The sequence below is a fragment of the Coturnix japonica genome, chromosome 15 (genome assembly GCF_001577835.2).
Source record: "Coturnix japonica isolate 7356 chromosome 15, Coturnix japonica 2.1, whole genome shotgun sequence".
Taxonomy (NCBI): Eukaryota; Metazoa; Chordata; class Aves; order Galliformes; family Phasianidae; genus Coturnix; species Coturnix japonica.
The window spans coordinates 2,071,196-2,090,336 of NC_029530.1; positions in this window are offsets into that span (position 1 = coordinate 2,071,196).

The following is a 19,141-nucleotide window of genomic DNA, read 5'->3' on the forward strand; positions in this document are numbered from 1 at the left end:
GGTTGAGAAGCAGGGACCAGCAGAAGCACCAAGTGACCAGTTGGTTTCTAGCTGCGGGACCACTGAGCATCAGTCAGATTCCCAACTGCTCTTAGGGAAAGTGTGGAGAGCTGCAGGGCCCAAAAGGCATCTTGAGTGGCTCTATGCCTTCATTGTGGACTCACACACAGAGCATCAGACTGTGCAAGGCCCTGAACTGACCTCAAGCAGGAAGCATCACATAATGTGTGTGGACCTGGGGGCTGTGTCCTAGAGGCTCCAGCCATGGCTGAGCCCTGCTGCATGTTGTTATCTAATGCATTCTGTTCTCAGCGTGGAAGAAAAGCTTCCAGAAGTTTCAAGAGAGGTTTCAAAGCTTCTAATTTCTTAGACGCAAAACTCTGCTTTTATCTATGAGGTGTGTGCGAATGAAAACTTAAGAACCTTTGTGGCATGTGCCAATATTTTAGTTTAATGGGGGATTAAAATTATTATTACGTCCGATTTTCTAAAGAGAGCGAGTGCACAGGAATTTGATTATATTGAACCTCTAGCTGCATAAACACAATACTGGCCCCAGTGGACTAATTCCATTAAAACTTGACCTATCCATCTCCAAGTTGCTCATGAATACAAACCAGGACTGCCAGCACTGCTGGGTTTGCAAAACGACGTGTACATTTTTGTGTCAGATAATAAAAGCCAGCTTTATTTAGAGAGAGATTAAAATAAACAGGCTTAATAATATATTTAAAAACTTCATTGTTAGTGATATGTTGTTTGTCTCCGCTTGAATGCTGTTCTTTATTACAGCTGTATATTACCTTCAAAACACCTCTCGCTCCGAACCTTGCAAGGTGCTGAATCTGTAAACATATGATGTGTGGCACAGACAGGGGGAGAATGTTAATTCTTGCAAGAGAAAGGGCTGGTTCAGTGTTTTGCTTATCCAAACTGTGCTCTGACTCACCAGTTTTTTAATGCTGCCTATCTTTTAGATAACTCTTTTCTATCTAAATAACGTATTACTGCTGAGGTTTGGGAGTCATTAGGGAAGATCTGCCCAATTAGCATGTTAATTAGGACCTACCCAATTCGAGGATAGGGAGGTGATTGTTTTATTAGCATTCTGTGAGATGAAAGAAAGATTAATGACTGTGCGTGCAGCCCTTGAGGGGTATGGAAGTAGCACTTCTCTTTTGAGCTGTCTGCCTCTGAGAGGAGCCATGTTGTTAGGACTACAGCAGTGCATAAAGAAGCAGGTCCTGAACTCTGGGCATTGCCTGATGTGGTCAGTACACCACCTGTCAGCTCTATGTATGCAGGCTTGTGTATTTCTTCCAGGTTCCATATTTTCTCATGGCTTTGTACTCCCGTACAACCCTAGAGTCTGACCTATTGGTAGGTCATACAGATTATGTTCAAAGTATTAAAATTCAAAATGGCCTAAAATGAAGTCAGCTGAAGGAATGAGAATGAAAAGTAAGGAGAAGTCTGTATTCAACTTAAATTAATTCTGCATCAAGAGAAAGTACTATGTGCTTATAAAACACTGAAGAAAGAAGCAAAGTGTTATCATCATTGATCTTTCCATAAGATTGTTAAATAATTTCTGTCTTGTTCTTGATTTAAGACTTGTCCTCTCTTGCTTTGGCTGATGAGCTTGGTCCTTGAGGTGATCAATAGCAGGATGCTCTCCAGTTGTGTTCTGCCAAGTCTTTTGCTTCTTGTAAGAGCACCTACCAACTCCCACAGCTTTATGTTTTGAACGCTGCTCAGTGCTGTCATGCAGAGATAAAAAGCTGAGAGTACAGAAGGAACCTTGCAAAGGAAGCTCCAGGGATCAGGATCCAGCCTGACAGCAGGGACTGTGTAAGACTGGAAGTCACAAATGGGTATGAAGTGGTCACAGGCCTGATGAAAGTTATGCTGATTTGATCTTCTTTTCCATGTGTAGCTGTGAAACCAAAGCATTCCAAGATTCTCTGGCAAACATAACAGGTGTTTATCATTCTGTTGGGAAACTCCAGCACTGTTTTGTTCCAGGGCTCTCAAATATTCATAGGCCCAAGGGAAACAGCAGAATGTTGATTTCCGTACTTATTTTGAGATCTCCATGTGCAACAGCTGTTTTGATGTAGTTCTTTCTTACATAAAATCATTTTCCCTCGTCTCTTTCATTAAATTCCTGAGTAAATAGTATCAGCTTCTCAGAATTCAGAGAGTTATCAATGAGGTCTTGTCCATCAGTGCACAGGAAATTGCATTTCTGGCTTTGGTATTTGAGTGAGTATTCCTTCTCTAAAGCAAAGGATACCTTCTTCTCCAATTATACCCAGTGACAAGAGGGATGTGGAAAAAGATCACTGTGTGTTGGATTAGTTTACCATAGCTTGATCATGTTGTAAATGCAGGGCGTTCTCTAAACCTTTGTTCTCCCGTTCTGCCTGCTGCTCACGTTTCCCTTTGTGTGTCACCTGTGCAAATCTTAAAATTTATGTGAGAAATTGCTGCGCTTCTAGGAAGATTTGCTAGAAATAATTCTATTTCTCTGTGTGTCTGTAGGCCCTGGATGTCTCCACCATTAGATGACCATAAAGTAGCACACAGTGTAGGAAAATCCTGATATAAGTTCCCATTGTGCATGCAGGGAGCCTTGTGCTTTCAATGGTTTGCAGTGCTTTTATGGTAGTTTTTCAATCTGTTGTTGCTGGAATGGATTGCTTTATTCATAGCCTTTGTTTTTCCTGTTTTGTAATGCTGTGTCTCTCTTACCCACGCGAATGTGGATCGGGATTGTAAATTAAGCTCTTGATGAATTTTAAATTGGGATATGAGCGGCTTGTTTGTCTCACTGAGGATGCAGAAAAATGGGATACGTGTCTGCGCTCGTGTGAGTTACAGCCAACCTGCTCAGTAAAAAGCTGCACACAGCAATAGCGATGTGTCTTTTTAAAGTCACCCTGAGACAGAGTTTGCCATTTGTCAAGTGAAAGCTTTTTGATACTGGTAAAAACGGCATAAATTATGTTTGGATACTGCTGGCAGTCCCCATGGGAGACCACAGTTCTGTATGAAACAATTGATTCTACTGATATAAGCAAATTAGGTTTTTGCGACACAGGGAGGAGTTTTCCTTTTAGTCTAAAATGCTCCCCATCGAGTACTCCCACCAGGTATACTATGCTTTCTGAAGTCATTAATGTAGATCAAAGAATAATTAGGCTTTGGCAAGCGTAAGGGGGTTTGATTAATCAGACTGAACAGCATCCTTTTATCTCATAATATCAACTGCCTGTTGATTCACCGTGGTGTGATCAGGTTTTAAGAAAGTACTTCTGCAGTTATTTTCCCCTTGCATAAACACACAACATCAGCACTAAGCAGAATCCATCCTTTTGTTTCTTAGCTTTCCCAAATCTAAAGGCTGGGAACAAATTTATAAGCCACGTAGAGATCCTGGGTGAACAGAGCAGAAGGCTGCCATGAATTCATAGCTGGTATTTTCCAGTGGTTGACATATTGCTTGTCTCCAGGAGATAGGCTTTCTTCTGTCTCCTGGCTACATCTCCCATGTCTATTACTATGCTCTGTTAGCCAGTAATTAACCTAATTAGACTTACATGCAACAATGAAGTCTTAGAATGCTTGCACTTGGCTGGATAAGCCAAAGGGTTCGGGTATCTAGATGGTTTAATGGTTTTTGCATTAGAGTAGATCTGTAGCACAATTGTCTATGTGTGAGTACAACTAAGATTTAGGCCCTTAATTCTTTTAAGCAACATCTTCTCTTTGTATCTGAGAGTACATCACACAGAAACATTAACGGTATGACTAAATCAGCCTCAAGTTCACTTGTTTGTGTTTTCCCATTATGTGGCCCATCTTAAATCTCCCTAAGAGGACCTAAAACTAACCTGCCTTCATTGGAATTGTTATTGAGTTGAACGTACACTTTTTTAGCCAGTCTTAAAGTTGCTTCAGGAGCATTCATTTAATAGATGCAGTTTTTAGATACTGAACCTGAACTTATAATTCTTTGTGATAGGCAGAGACCATCTGTCTCACCCTGCAATTCATGTGTGTTTTAATACCTACAGAAAGTAGGAGCACAGCTACATCATTCCAGGCTGCACGGTCTTTCAATACCTTTGCAGATGTACTTTGTCTGTTAGCATACAGATGTAGAAAATCTGTGGATTCATTGTTCGGGGACACAGTCCTGTACAGTGAGAGCCTGGCTCTTTCTCTGGTACTTTCTTGTTCGCTAGCAAGAGCTTGATTTATTCATTGAATGCTCTGTTTGCAATTCATAGCCCATTTTTCCGAAGATTCCCATGCTCTCTGCCAACACCTATGCCTTAGCTTTGTAAGAAGGGCATGCCCTGCCACCTCAGTTTGTGGATGGCCTATCAATTCCTGGGGCATAAATGTTTGTTTCAGATGGAGCAGGGCAGGAAGTCAATGGTCTGTAGAGTACTAGGAAGATTCTCTAGCATAAAAATGATCAGGGCTTGGCAGACAGACACCTCACCTGGCTGAACCCTAGAAAATTACTATGAACATTTTAAAGTACGTTGATTAGACCAGGCAAGAGGAGATGAATCAAACCAGGATTTTTTAAAATAGGAAAATACAGACCTCCTTCAGCTGCTCAGGTCAGTTCTGTTGTGCAGTGCTGATAGGGAAAGAAAGAACAGCTTTTATGGTTAACATTTAAGTTGACCTTAATGGTCAGCCTAATGTCTGAGGAGTAGGTAACGTAACTGGGAGAAATGCAGGCTTTTAGGAGACCAGGATTCTTCTGATGCTGCAGTGATGGGGCTGTAAGTATGGAGGAAGCAGAGGAAAAACACACTGCCAGCTTCACCCATCCTGTCCCCATCTTTAAAACATCCCAAAGGAGGCGATAGCTGTCAGCAAGGTCTGTTTTCTGTCACCAGTCACTTCCAGTTCATTCTCCCTTTCCCAGAAACTGTGGGTGCAGGACGGGTTGTGAGCACATCATCTGCTGTGATAAATTCAGCCCATGATTTTTGTGCACTTACTGCCTGACATTTACAGTGAACCGGGTGTACCGAAGTATAGCAACGTTATGAATTCTCACTTTCTTCCCAGAAATAGTACTCTGCTTTTCCCATCACACTGCAATATAACAGTGCGAAACACCAGTAGTGTCAGTGCTGCACGAGTGCATCTGCCAGGCAACAGCCAAAGGCTTCTGGGCTGTGCTGAGAGCAGCCCCAAGGAAATGATTGGACTGGGAAGCCCTTGGGGAAGGGATGCTGGCATGGGGAGTGGGGCTGGATGGAAGGCTGGTAAGGAATTAGTTTAACTCCAGCAGGTAAAGAGGAAACAGCACAGAAAGCTGCTCTGTGTTACATTACATTTCCATATGAAACACATCTGCATTTTCCCTGGTTGTTGAGGTGGAAAAAATAGAGGATCATAAAATAAACCTTGCTGTTTTATGGTAAGAACATGATTTTCAGCTTCACTGGGAATGGGTTTCTCCTGCTTTTTAGTACAGTTTGTAGATGCTGTCCTCTTTCTGGTAAGCTAAAGTACTTTCCAGCACTCCATGGTCAGCTGCTAGCAACCAGGAATGGCAGAACATCCTGGGGCAATGGGGGCCTTCAGGCAGGGTGCCCAGAAAGCAGCTGACAGTCAGGGCATCCACCTTGCTCCAGTCACAGCTACCAGAATTTGCTTAGACAAAAAGCCTTAGAATTTGCTTAGACAAAAAGAGGGTGTCTGAAGGGTAGCAGATTTTCTGGTGGGTTTTGTGTCTGGCCATGTTTCAGTAGTAGGCAGTAGTCTTCAATTGATGTGATGTAGTGGATTGTGACCCATGTCATGATGCAGGGCTGCAGTGGGTGATCTTTGAGGTCCCCTCCAACCTCAGCCATTCTGTGACCTGAGAAGAAAGCCAGCGCTATCTGATGCTTTTTCTAAAGGGGTCCTTACAACTGTTTGGTTCTCTGCTGCTTTCCACCAGTCACAGCTTGCACACAAGGCAGCACCTGCCCTCCTTCAGCATAGCACATGGTGCTGGCTTCCTTCCAGCTCCCAGGGTTGGGTTTAATTAAAACAACAGTGATAAAATGATCTTTGCAAGTGGCCGGGCTGCAAATCTCGGCCCATGCTGCTCGGTTCCTCCTTCCCAAGGTGCAAGGAAAGGAAGCAGTGCAGCAAGTAGGCAGTGTTTCCTTGGCAATGTTTTGTTGTTTGTTTTCTTTGCTTCCACCTGAATTTCAGTGAGGAAACAACAGCGTGTTTCCTTTCACCAAGTGGTGAAACATAGCACGGGGAAAGCAGGGGAAGCAATGCTTTTATTACCAAAGTATGCAGAACAAAGTGCTTTCCTCTCCCGATTTATTTCTAAATCACATTCCTGCCAGTAGCTGCATCTATTTCCTGCAGTCCTGTCTGGGTGAGAGAAATCTGGGGAGAAATTACCTCAATAATGTCTTTCTAATCTTTCTTGTTTACAGCACGGGTTTTGTTCAAAGTCATTATGACAGGCAGTGGAAGATTCTGAGTATGATGCAGTTATTGAATTTTAAATGAAAACTAAATTGGCTGTGGTAGAGGGGAAAAATATTTCATAACGCAGTAATTTTTCCTCAGGGTACAGTTGCTACATTTTATTAGAAATAAGCAATTTTCACTATGTCTCCAAAACGTATAGAGCAGATAAATGTGAGATATTAATCTAAGGAAAAAGGCCTTTTACAAGTATTTAACAGCAAATGGTGGCTTAAAGTTTGCATGTTTCCTACATATTTCTGGTGTGCTGGAGGAGCTGCTCACTCATTTGACTGTAGTAAAACATAGCTTTCTGTATTGGTCAAAGCTGCCTCATGGGGTTGATTTGAGGCTGTTTGATGGACCTATTTGTAGTTTTTTTTCCTGCTTAATCTGTGCATTTGGGAAGTGAGGAGCATCATCTGTATGTGCAAGGTTCTCATTTGCACACACACTGCTTTCTAGCCACAGCTCTGCTGTGGTGGAGCCAAACAGTGCACAACCTCATTGCATGGACAGGGCTGGGCTTTCTCATAGTGCTGTTCCACCTAAGCAGTGATGGGAGCACAGCTGCTGTGAGCACTAATGTTCCTTAGCAACCCCACGTAACTTTGGGTTCCTGCTGCCAACCGGGTCACGTTTGTACCTGCCTCTGTAGGCTTTGGTGACATTTTGCTCATTAGTGTTCCCTACTTGTCTCCTGTTTGTTTCCTGGCTGTAGGTCATAATGCAAATCTAAATGCAGCGTGTGCTAGGTAAGGGTAAACGTGGCAAGTAAGCATAAAGCAGTTTAATTTGAGCGGAGCCTGTAGGCTTGCAACAAGAAGCAACTATGGAGAAATCCTGGTTTGCTTGGGTTCAGGTTGCTTTGCAATTTGAGAATAAAATCTATGTAGGCACTGAGTGTAAAAGGCAGAGCTACAGATGCTTTCAGAAGAGTATGGGTATGGGATTTTGTTAGATCCTTGCAGGCTGCTGCCATTTCCAGAGCCTGATCTGGGGTTGGATTTTTCACACTTCTTTCAGAATGCAAAAATAGAGATTCAGGGGAAGTTTGCAAGCCAGCTCCCAGCAAACCTCACATTAAGTGAGCTAATTCAATTTATCTTTACTTATCGAATGCTGGGATGAGAGACCATTTAGAACTGAATATGTTAATGTAAGTCTCTTTCCAGATTAATCACGAGCAGTTATATTTTTATGATTTAGCAGTATTGTTTATGACTAACATTTACAGAAGATTACCAGTAGATTTTCAATAAAAGCTTTTCATCTAAAACTCAGATTATAACAATTTCAAAGCTAATTGGACAACCATTGAATTCAAAAGCTGATAAATACAGGGAGTTTTTCAAAACTCTCTATTGCGTGCTGCATAATGGCAGGTTAGACTTCCAGATGCATCACTACGTGATGAACACATAGCTTGCTAAAAATACTGTTGTTATTCATTGGTTGAAATATATCCTAGTCCCTAAGCAAATGGAAGTTCTCCCCCCTCAATTCAAATTAAATCAGTCATAAAAGCATTTTCCATTGAACAAGTCATTTCATTTTAGAGCACACAGCAAAATCCCCAATAGCACATTTTTCCCTCTTTGTTTGTTCACTCTGTAAACGTGCCAGTGCTTTGGTGTCCATTGCTTGGCTTCTTATATTGCCTGCATAGGCTTCACAAACTGAAATGGGGCAGAGATGCGTAGTAAGAGAACTTGATTGCAAATACTTGGAGGAAAACTTATGGATCACTTGTTTCTGAAAATAATGTTTTTCCTTCTTTTTGTGCTGCCATGTGACACACAAGTACTGGTATCCCTTGAAGGTTCTGGGCCCTTGCTCATAAGTGGTGAGATCATCATGCAAGGCAGGGACAGCACGGCCTATGGGATGGGCAGCTGAGTGCACCCAGCCCTACCTGCAGGAGTCTTTCTGGACAGAAAGGCAGAGAAGAGAGGCAAGGTTATGGTAGCCATGCTTATGTCACTTCCCATTAGTCATGAAGAACTTCCCATTAAGAACACTGAAAAAGGGTTGAAAATCCCAGACTGGGATTTCATGGTCTTTAAATTTTGCTATCAGATTTGCCATTAAAGCTCTTGAATGTTAGCACAAATACTCTTTCCATTAACTTCACACACAAACAAACGCTAAAGGACTTTCTCTCCATTTGCACGTGTGCATCGCTATGCAGATGGGGCTGTTTCAGAATATCCCCCATTTCATGGTATTTTAATTAATCGTTTCCTACTTGTCAGCATTGTGTGACAGTCACTCGTTCAGTGTTAGTTGTAGATTTTGCACAAACCTTGCTGTAAATAGTCCTTCAGTGTCTACATGAAGAATGTAAATGTCCTAATTTCCAGCATCATTTAAATGCCCACATAACAGCTATCCTTGTGAAAGCAAATTGAGTCTGTCACGTCATCTTCTATGGAAGTCTAATTCTTGGTAACAAAAGATATTGCAGCTGACAGATGGAGCTGCACACTACATAATTAAGTCTCCAGTGTATGTCAACTGTAGCCTTTCAGACACCATTAGTCTGACCAGTTCAGCCATTTAGGTACTTTAAAAAAAGGAAGAAATCCCTTGGGTAGACCTGGAGGTTTCTGTGAAAACTGAACTCCAATATGAGCTAAAGCGAACAAAATGGGATCGTGTTCATCACCAGACCTTCCAGTGATAACATTTGATACGACTCTTTAAATCCTCACTTTGCCTCCTTTTCCTTTGCATTTATTATGTCCTGAGTGTAGCTAAGCATAAACTCTTCTCAGTAGGGAGGCTCGCGGAGTCACTGGATGGAAAATACATTTTCTTTAGAAAACTAGCTCCGGGAACCCCCAGCTGTGCAGGAGATGCAATTGTGTTGGGTTTGTAATGGTAGGTTGTAAAACTTAGGAAAAACTACAAAACAACAGAAAACTTTAAGGGAAGAAAAGATGCGCTTAGCAGTGTGGTGCTGAGCCGGGCACCCTGAGATCAGATCCTGCTATCTGCCGTGCTCAGGGATTGATGTGTTCGGGGCTTTTCTTCCTGCAGTCACAAAGATAAAAACAGGAGGTTTTTTGGGATGCTGTTCCACTGCTCTGCTGATAAATGGTAGCGCATCTCGCAGCGCTGCCTCTGAGCATGTGAGCTGCCCTGGTCTGTTGGAATACCTGGGCAAAGCCAGATCTCTGTTTTTTTCTGTTACTCCAGTGTTTCTCATTTGTTCCTGCTTCTTTCCTTCCATGAAATACATACAGTGATTTCCTGAAAGGTATTATTGGCAACAGCAAAAGCTGCTCTCAATACAACCGCTTGGTCGTGTTCCTCCTTGCCTTTTGGTGCGCCCTGTGTTGTTAAAGATATGTTCCTTGCTGCGTGTATTGTTCTGGTTACTAAGGAAGGTTAATTTGGAAGTTTTAATTAAATGATCGGCAGAGAGGCACAGCACTGTACTCTTAGAGGCCTGCCCATAAGAAGTGCACAGTGGCACAGCCTTCCCCTGCAGCTCAGAGCTGGGATGGTCAGGAGGACTGCAAGGACAGAAGTCAGCACCCATTGCTGCATGCTGTCTCCCCAGAGAGGTTCACACTTGGCTTTGCTCTATAATTTATATTAGGTAGGTAAGACTTTAAGACTTTCAGACTTCACGTGCTCTTTTCCCTTGGCCCATGCCTTGAGATGCTAATGGGGCCATGCTGGCAGGAGGGGCTGGTTTGGGTCTCATATGGTGGTGTAGAGCAGGAGGAACTAAAAGCTCTGATGGCTGTGATACATCAGGTGCAACGCTTGGAGAGTGCGAGTGCTCTTATCTCACAGAGCAAATTTTCAGCAATTAACAACTGTAAAGGAGATTGCAGTGTTTTATAGGCTGTCTTTCCTACAACTGTGGAGAATGAAAGTTAATGGAAATACACTTGATAATACTTCCCGACTGAAGCAGTGATCTAGTACCTCCAAATGCACACTTAGGTAATAATGCAGAGGATGAATCAGGGAGGAATGAGATTTTTTTCGGAGAAATAATAAACACGTTTCTCTCTCACCAGGCTCAGCTGGGATATTACTGCTGTTCATACAGCCAAGCCTTTTGTTGCGGAGATGAAGTGCTGCGTATAAGCTTGTTCATTACCAGCAACCTGACAAACGCTGAGCTAATATCATGTCAACAATCAGCTGGGGATAATGCATTTCCACTCCTCCTAATAGATTTCCTTCTTACATATAAGCAATACTAAAAATGACGATGGGGAAAAAAGGCAGAGGAAGAATGTCTGCTCTCTGTGATATGCACTTTGTTTGATTTGAAATACTAGGGACAGTGAGGATTAATTTGTTTGGGGCTTATCTACACACAGAAAGAAACTTGCTGATCACTCAAGTGAGTGGCTGCTGCTGGTGTTTGCTGTATTTGTGCCCAGCGGTCACTGCTGTGTTCAGTGAAATCATTACATCCAGGGGTGGGGACAGAAAGCTTCATCACAGCACTGCTGCTGCCCTGCTGCAGGTCTGTAGGCACTTAGCGGTGCTCAGGGAAGTGTGTCGGTCAGATGTGCTGTGTTCACTGACCAATCTGAGGGCTTTGTTCTGTGTTCCTATGGGAAACCACATTACCACCACCAGGAAGGTTTGCTGTCCGGACAAACTCATCACTGCTCAGTGCATCTTCAGCACAACGTAGCACTTAACGGCACATGTATAATTACATTTTATAAAGATTTTATAAGAACAGTCTGAATGATATTAATGATGTGTGAGCATAGATGGTGAGATGAGATTTATGTTTCAGGCAATTACATTTTACAAGCTGAAGTAGAGAACAAAGGTAATTAACGAGAATAATGAAAGCACTACCTTGCCATAAATCACTGTTAAAAAGAGTAAATAATAAAAGACAAAGGGATTATGAGTCAAGTTCAGTCATTATTGATCAATTTTAGAGTAGGAGGGTGGGTTTAATTAGTGAAATGGCGTAGCACTTGTTTGGGGCTTTTCAAATAATTTTGATGCTCTTCTGTCAGGGGAACAAACATCTGAGTGCAGTGGTTGTCTCCTCCACGTTCCTAATCAGTGCAGGAAATTTCCTTTCACCCTCCTTTTAATGAAGCAAAAGGAGCTATTTGTAGGAGTGCTGGAAGGGGGGATTTTGCAGGTGAGGGTGGTGGTCTCCCTGATTTGTGAAGGAAGAAGCACCCACTTCTCCAGCAGTTCCAGTTCCCTATGAATTGCTTAGTTCCAGTTTTTTATCTGCCAGGCTTCGTGGATCAGAGAGCAAATCAGCCTCCGCTGGGAGGACTCTTATCTATTAATTACTTTTTCCTTTCCTTATCCTAAGAGAAGCTGTTTCTCATGCTGAGCTACAGGAAGTTGATGCTGAAATGCTCTAACTGCAGATGTTACTGGGGCACAGCCATGAGATGGAGGCACATGGGCTCTTTGTGGCAGTGCAGGCACTGCACCAGCATCTTCTCCAGGTGATTTTTTTTACATGTCTCAAGGAAGCAGCTCACCTTCAGCTGATCTTACCCTTTGTAACCATTCTGTTAAGTCTTATAAGAAGTGAGAGGAGTAACCATCTCTCCCTGCAGCTGCCTTTTGCAGAGTGGAAATGTTTGACCTTCACAAAGCATGAGATCACAGCAGGTGACATGTGGACTCACCATGGCTCTTTTTCTATAGGAATTACATAGCTCAGTCCTGGCAGTGTGAACGGTCCAGCATCCTCAAAGGCTGTCAAAACCTGGGACTGGCTCTGTGCTACATGTTCTTGGCTCTCAGAGCAATATCGGATAAGTTTGTCTTCTTTCTTTAAGCAGAGGTTCATTCTCAGTGCATGTAAGAGGGAGATAGAAGGTTCTTCATCTTTTTTGTGTGTTGCATTTACACGTGATGCCCTTGGAGAGATGAGTGTTAACTAGATACTAGAAGTCTCTGTCATATGTAAACCTTGCAACCCATCCTCTGCTGTGAGCTGTGTTGTTTATGGCACTTGGACAACATGCTGGTAAGCACGGTGTAGCAGCTTAGAAAGCAGAGCATTAACAGATGTCTCACTGCTTAGCACAGACACAGCAGTGTGATGTGACAGGCTCAGCCATCCTGATCAGGGATGTGAGCTGGTCTGAGTTATCCCTCAGTGAGTTCTCCTTCATCTTTAAGCATTGTAGGAGAAAGAAGACACTGTTTCCTCCAGAATCTTTATAATGGAGGTTGTGGGGGGAAAAAAGGTGAAAAATTGAGAAGAAAGAAATAACATGACAGATGCTTGTTCAGCACAGAGAAAATGGAGACAAATGTGTCTGAGTCTGAAAATTAGCAGTGCGTACTTGGGAATAAACCCCGAATGTTGAGCTTGGTAGGATGGAGACACAGAGATGCCAGGGGAAGCCACGTGTTCAGTTATGAATATTCCCACAGATAAACAAAACATTTAGCAAAGTTTCTAAGCTTTATATCTGAGGATTTTAGAGATGTGAAGGCTTCTTTGGAAGCTGTTCTTTATTCTCTCTATCCTGCGTAGAATAAGGGCTGAAGACACAGCTGAATGGTGTGAGGGCTGTTCCAGCTTGGGCTCTGATTTTGACTGACTCCCCAGAGTAAGGCATAAGCTTGTTGCTCCTTGCAAACACACCTGATTTCTCATTGCCAAGAGGACATGCTGCTGTTCCAATACAGAAAAGTAATGCCAAGTTGTTTTTCCATTCCCAGAACACAGATCCATCTTTGCAAGCTGTTAACCCGATTATGGTATGAGTCAATATCGCCTCTGTAGGCATCCCCAGTTGAAGGCCGTTTCATTTGCACTTGGTATTTGTCTATTCCAGTTCAGTGTGAAGCAGGTGGGGGGTTTCTTTGCACTGCTGAAGAATTGCTACAAGGCATCATGAGAGAAAGCTGTTTTATTGCCGGGTGAAAATCGGAAACGTAGCAATCTGTTTTGTAAAGCATTAGGGCACCCTTTAACTGAAAAGCACCATAATGAGAAATGGACTATTAACTATTATTCATGGTTACGTATGCAAAGCTTGTGAGCCGAGTTTAATTAAATTCAATAAAGACATATGCAATAAAAATGAACAATTAGCAGCAGTGAGGGGTTCTGATCTGAATCTGTGAAGGCTTTCTTCATCCTTGTTGTATAGTGAGAAATGAAGGGAGTACTTCATCTCAACTCTGGCATATATAGGAACAGAAAGCTCTATGTTGCCTGGCTGCAAGGGGGTAAACTCTGTTTCCTTTTGTGTGTCCTTGGTTATACACTCAGCATAACTGCCTAGCCTAACAATTCACCTTCAGGTCCTGACAAAATGCTGTGTGTCACAGAGAGAACGCGTCTTATAAATGTAAAGGGTTGCAGTACAAATCTTAATGAACGCTTACAGGAGGCTTGATAATCTGTGCAAACAACAGCCAGCAGCTGGCCAGTGCTGTAGCACAGTCCATGCTGCTAGTGGGGATGAGTGCTAAGTAATGCTGCAGGGATGCACTGCTGAGCTAAAGATGCTTGTTCAGTGCTCCAGGTTCTCTGTGCTGTGTTGTCATGTTGTCATCTTTGGTGATGCTCTGTAATGGTGTAGATCCCTGTGAGAAGGCTTGATGTTTCCTCATGAAGCAGTGAAAGAGTCTGAACAGGATAAATGGTGGGTCTTTGCTGACCTGGTTCATTTTTACTGGAATGGGACAGGGAGGACTCATAGCACATGTCCTCCAGCTTACATAAACCAGCCTGAAGTTGGTGAGAACCCTGCACTGAGTTTTGTTGGTATAATGGAGATGGGGCAATGTCTGAGCAGCATCAGATGGATATGGCCAGTGTGGGGACACAGCATCAGGGCTCAGCAAACTGAACTAACTGCCCATGTAGCCTCAGGTGATAGCTTTGCAATAGATACCCTCTTGCAGTGCTGATACTCTTGCATCCCCTGTAAAGATGTGGAGGTCTGAATGCAGGCGCAGTGAGTACTTAGAATTTCAGACTTTCCTCACATTCACCTCCCTCTCTTTGTGTTTAGGCCTGGGGAGTCAAGCAGAGCTACATTAAGAGATGCTACTGAAAACTGGGGGTGGGAGGAAAGTCTTCAAAGGCTGTTGTGGGCGTGTGGAGGGAGGGGGATTTCTAACGGGATTTAATGGAGCTGGGAGCTGAGTTATTTAAGAGTAGAGCAAAGATCCTTTGTATTGACAATTCGCTGTATGAGCCATAAACTCTTCACTCCGCGCATATAAAAGATGAAAGGACCAATTACTTATTGAGGCATTAAACACCCAGGGGACAAGGACTCCTGTCTGGCAATAGTAAACATATCGACTGAAACCTATTTGAATTTCAAATTGCCAAATGTCCTGATTTTTGAAAAGCTTCCTATGATAACCAAGGTCTGGAAAGTCAATTGAAACTTAATTCTCCCCGATATCTCATGGGGATAAAGTACATGAATCCGGACAGATTCAATTATTTAATTTTAATGAAAAAATAGATAGCTGCTTTATAATTTCCTTACAGAGCAGTAGATGGGAGTTCAGCTCCTTTTTCTCAGATGTTATCCCAGGATAAATGACAATTGAGGTCTGACAAACACAGGTTCCTGAGAGGGTAATGGCCGAGGATTTTCTGTTCCCCATTGTCCCTCAGTCGCCCTCCAAGAAGTCAGCCTGATTGCCAGGCTGATGTGTGCGCCCTGCCTGCGGCTGGTGCGGATGCTATGGATAAAGCATTACCCAGGAGGTCTGTTACAGGGCGATCTACATCCACGTGTTGCAGAGTAACACGTTTGCTGTCTGATCCATTGGAAAGACTCTACCAGAGCAAAGCAACCACAGGTCAGTGCTGCTGCTCTCTGCAGGGTGTAGGAAGGTGCTGTGTGACTGCTGGGAGGACAAAGTGAGAGCAACTGGGAGAAAAAGCCTTCCAGACCCCACTTCTCTATTTCAGATGGCAGAACAAGGCTCTGTTTGGAAATGCCCCCAGTGCTTGGGTGCTCTGGGAGTGATGTGAGTCCGACATGACTTGCCTCAAATCATCTTTCACTATTCTTGCTACATTCGTTACTGAGATAATTCATTGTGATTAAGGCCGTTACTGTGAGTAACAATGGAGTTGGTATTTCTCTGTGTTTCACAGCATTGCTTTAAACTTTAACTCCATAGGACGCCATGAAAACAATTAGTGCAATGTAATCATGGGTATTTACTGTTCAGTGCGTTTTCCTTTTGTTTTCACAATAATGCTGTATACAGAACAAGACACACAGCGACAGCAGGGTTGTTATCAGCACCTCGGAGGAGTTTATCCTCCCCTTTGTATGCTCTGCACACATAGAGTGAACATCCATAATCGTAACAGTTGACTGCATGTGTTCTGCAGGGCAGAAGAGACACCCCCTTCTGTGTGCTGTCCTTGACCTTGGCATAACCAGGTTTTTGTCAAATACAGTCAGCAGGAACACCACACAGTGCTTCTGGCTGAGTAAAACTGGTGTTTGCTGATGCTTTTGTTTTAATAGGTCCGTGCTAAATGAGAGAGGGTGAGTTGCTGCGTGTAAGATGCGTTCAGCTGGTAATGAAAGAGATTTCATCTCTCTGCCTTTGTCTCCAGTGGTTTCTGTTGGGATTCCCATCATGCAGTCGTTTTTCTGTATTCTGTTTTCTCTCTGGTCTGCAGTCATAAATGAAGGCATGCATTCATCACCACGGCAGCTTTAAATATCAAATGCTTGATGAATTTACTCTCAGATGGCCGGAAGCAATACTGTGATTGCAGCGTTTTATAATCATCAAGACTTGTTTCTCTAAGCTGAATTAATTTGCATGAGCAATGAGTTATTAGAAAAGTTGCTGGTAACTGGTGCGTACAAGCAAATAGTGGGAGAACTGTTGCAGACTGTGCTTTCCTTGGGGAAACTCGACTTTGCAAAATGTTTTGAACCAGAGGGTAAAGAATTGTATCTGGGGGCAAAGGTTTAAAGTAGATAGAAGAAATCCAACCCTCTGTGATCTCACCTGCGGAGTCTGAGCACTCCCATGTTGCTACCAGTGCCTATCTCCAGCTATGGCCTTACTTTCCAGTGCTGGGGTTTGAAATGCATGTCAAAAAAGCAAAGAGAAGCGTTGCTCCTATGTAAACTCAACCTGTCGCTCAAGTGAGCTCAGGAATTCTTGATGAGTTAATTGTGTACCAGCAGATGAGAGATATTCTGTCCCCCTTCCTGCAACATCTAGGCTCTATATTCTGCCTGCTGACTCAATCAGTAGGAGTAAATGTCATGCTCACCCTTCTGTGATCCCGGTATTTACATCAAGGCGGGTTGGCGGCATATGGATCTGGGTGGATGATTGGGCTGGCATTTGTTCTCGTGGTGATGGCTTCTTTTTAAGGAGATTGAAGATATCTCTCTCATGGCTGAGGGCAGACATCTGTGTCCGCTGCAGGATCTCCTGCTTTTCCTTTCTATGAAGGTGCTTAACAGCTTCTGTTAATTACCCTAAGTGGAGGGCAGTGTTGACATTTTCCAGTTTCAGTGAAGTTTCTCCATCTCATTGTGTTATTCACTGCTGTATTAATTGCTTATGTGCAAAAGCTTGTGGCATTGTGCAGAACACTAATAACAGGTCTTAATGACTGTGTACCTCCCTCTCCTTTTCCAGTCTTTGCCTTATTGATGTTTTCATTAAGCAGAGCAAGCAGGCTGGATACGTATACCGCACGGTCTGCTTTGCATCAGAGAGAAAGGCAAATCCTTAAAAGAATTGGCTGTGGGAGGATGCCAGGCTGTGAGCTCAAAGGGACAAATAAATGCACTCTGAGTAATCACGTTGGGACTTCTGATCGGGAGAGATGGCAGAGGGAAAGACTCTGTGCACTGCTAGAGTTTCCTCAGAATTCTTACCTTCCTCCCAGCACACTTATAACTGAGTGATGTGGAAAGTCTCCAGGCAGACCTGGGTGAACAGCTTGGGTGTGTTGTTAAAATACAGTGGGATGACCTGTTAGATTAAGGGCTCCTGTAGCCTTTGTGAAATGATTTACCAGTCACATTTTGCCATATCTGCTGCTGTGACTATTTTTAATAATGCCAAAGAATAGGAAAAGCCATAGGAGGAGAGAGTTTGCTATCAGAACCTCTTGTGCTGGGACAGAGTGATGCAGAATGATGTTTAGCAGGTGAATCTGTGACAGATGGGACTTCCTACAGCCAGAACTTGAGTCCTTGAGTTGCTCGTGTTCGAATACCTGATACTTGGCTTTCTGGAAAGAACTGTTGCTGTTTCCTGAGGTGGATGGGGATAATAAGAGCCTTGTGTCCTTAGCAATAGGGAGATCTTGTGCTGATCCCCTGGCAGTAGAATAAAACCAATTGGTTTCATCTGAGCATCTGGACCAGGAACCAAATGTTACTGAGAACAAAGGCAAACCCTTCAGCAAGATGTAGAGAAGCAGCTGCAGGTTCTGCAAGTCCCAATCGCAAATATAATATAAGGCTATTCTAGGTCAGTTCTTAAAATTCATTAATTATATTCTTTTCTAATGCTCGGCCTGTGCATTTTGACTTCTGTTGCCAAGGGAACTTGGCTGTAGCAGTGGAAAGACATGAGAAATAGTGCTAATGAACCCGAGTTACTTTTGAAGTGTTCAGAGTAGTGACAGCGTGGCGGATGTGCAAATTTGTATTGGAATTTACTTGGAGGACTTGAACAGCTTGTGAAGCCTCCAAACAAAACTTGTTATTCTGTCAGCTTTAACGTGGACCTTCTTTACATGTATTTCTCCCTGCACATTTGTGTACACGTGAATTTATCCTTAGTTCATGCTGCCTCATATAAAAAGGCAAAATTCCTTTGTCTCCTACATTGTAGACACTACCGTCCCCATTTTGGTTCCTTCTGGAGCTCTGGGGATTGTCTGTGTTAAAGGCACAGTGATGCTTTTCTTCACGTTTTTCTTCTCATCTTGGGAATTTATCAGGTACTACTTCAGAGGTGTTTCCTTCATTGGATTCATGAATTATACTCAACCTTTATTTGTCCGTTTATCAGATCACCCTCTATTTTGTTATTCCTTTGAGAAGAGTCCAGCATGAATTTGAATTTATGAACTATCGGTGTCTCCCATGCTCACTAAATATGCCAGGACTCCACCAAACCTGATGGATGAGCATGAGTAATAACTTGGCATTTTGTAGAGCTTTTCATCAGAGCCTTTTCAAAGCCCTTCACAATGGAAGTATAATTATCTCCATACGGCAGAGGAGGCGTGGAGGCACAAAGCTGTTCAGATCGGGAAAGCATCCAGGTCTCCCAAGACCTCCCCATCAGTGCTTTGTTACTGCTGACCCAAACCCAGCTCTTTGCTGTTGTTCCACCTTTCTCTCTTCATTCCAAGGGGGTGTTGGCAGTGAGTTTGTACCTTCTCAGTGTCACAAAGTGCATAGTATCCCCAGTACAGGTTTGTTAGAGCTCTGTAAAAATAACTAAGTTGCAGTTTATATTCAGAATAATAACTTATGTGGTAGTAAATGTGTTCGTTGATACCTAATTTGGTGTGGATAATTTCCTTACTGCCACTGATCTGCCTGGGTATTTCTTATCGACTTCACATGTTATCTGAATCTTGTTGCATGCTTGTTCTGTAGCCATGTAACTATAAGAT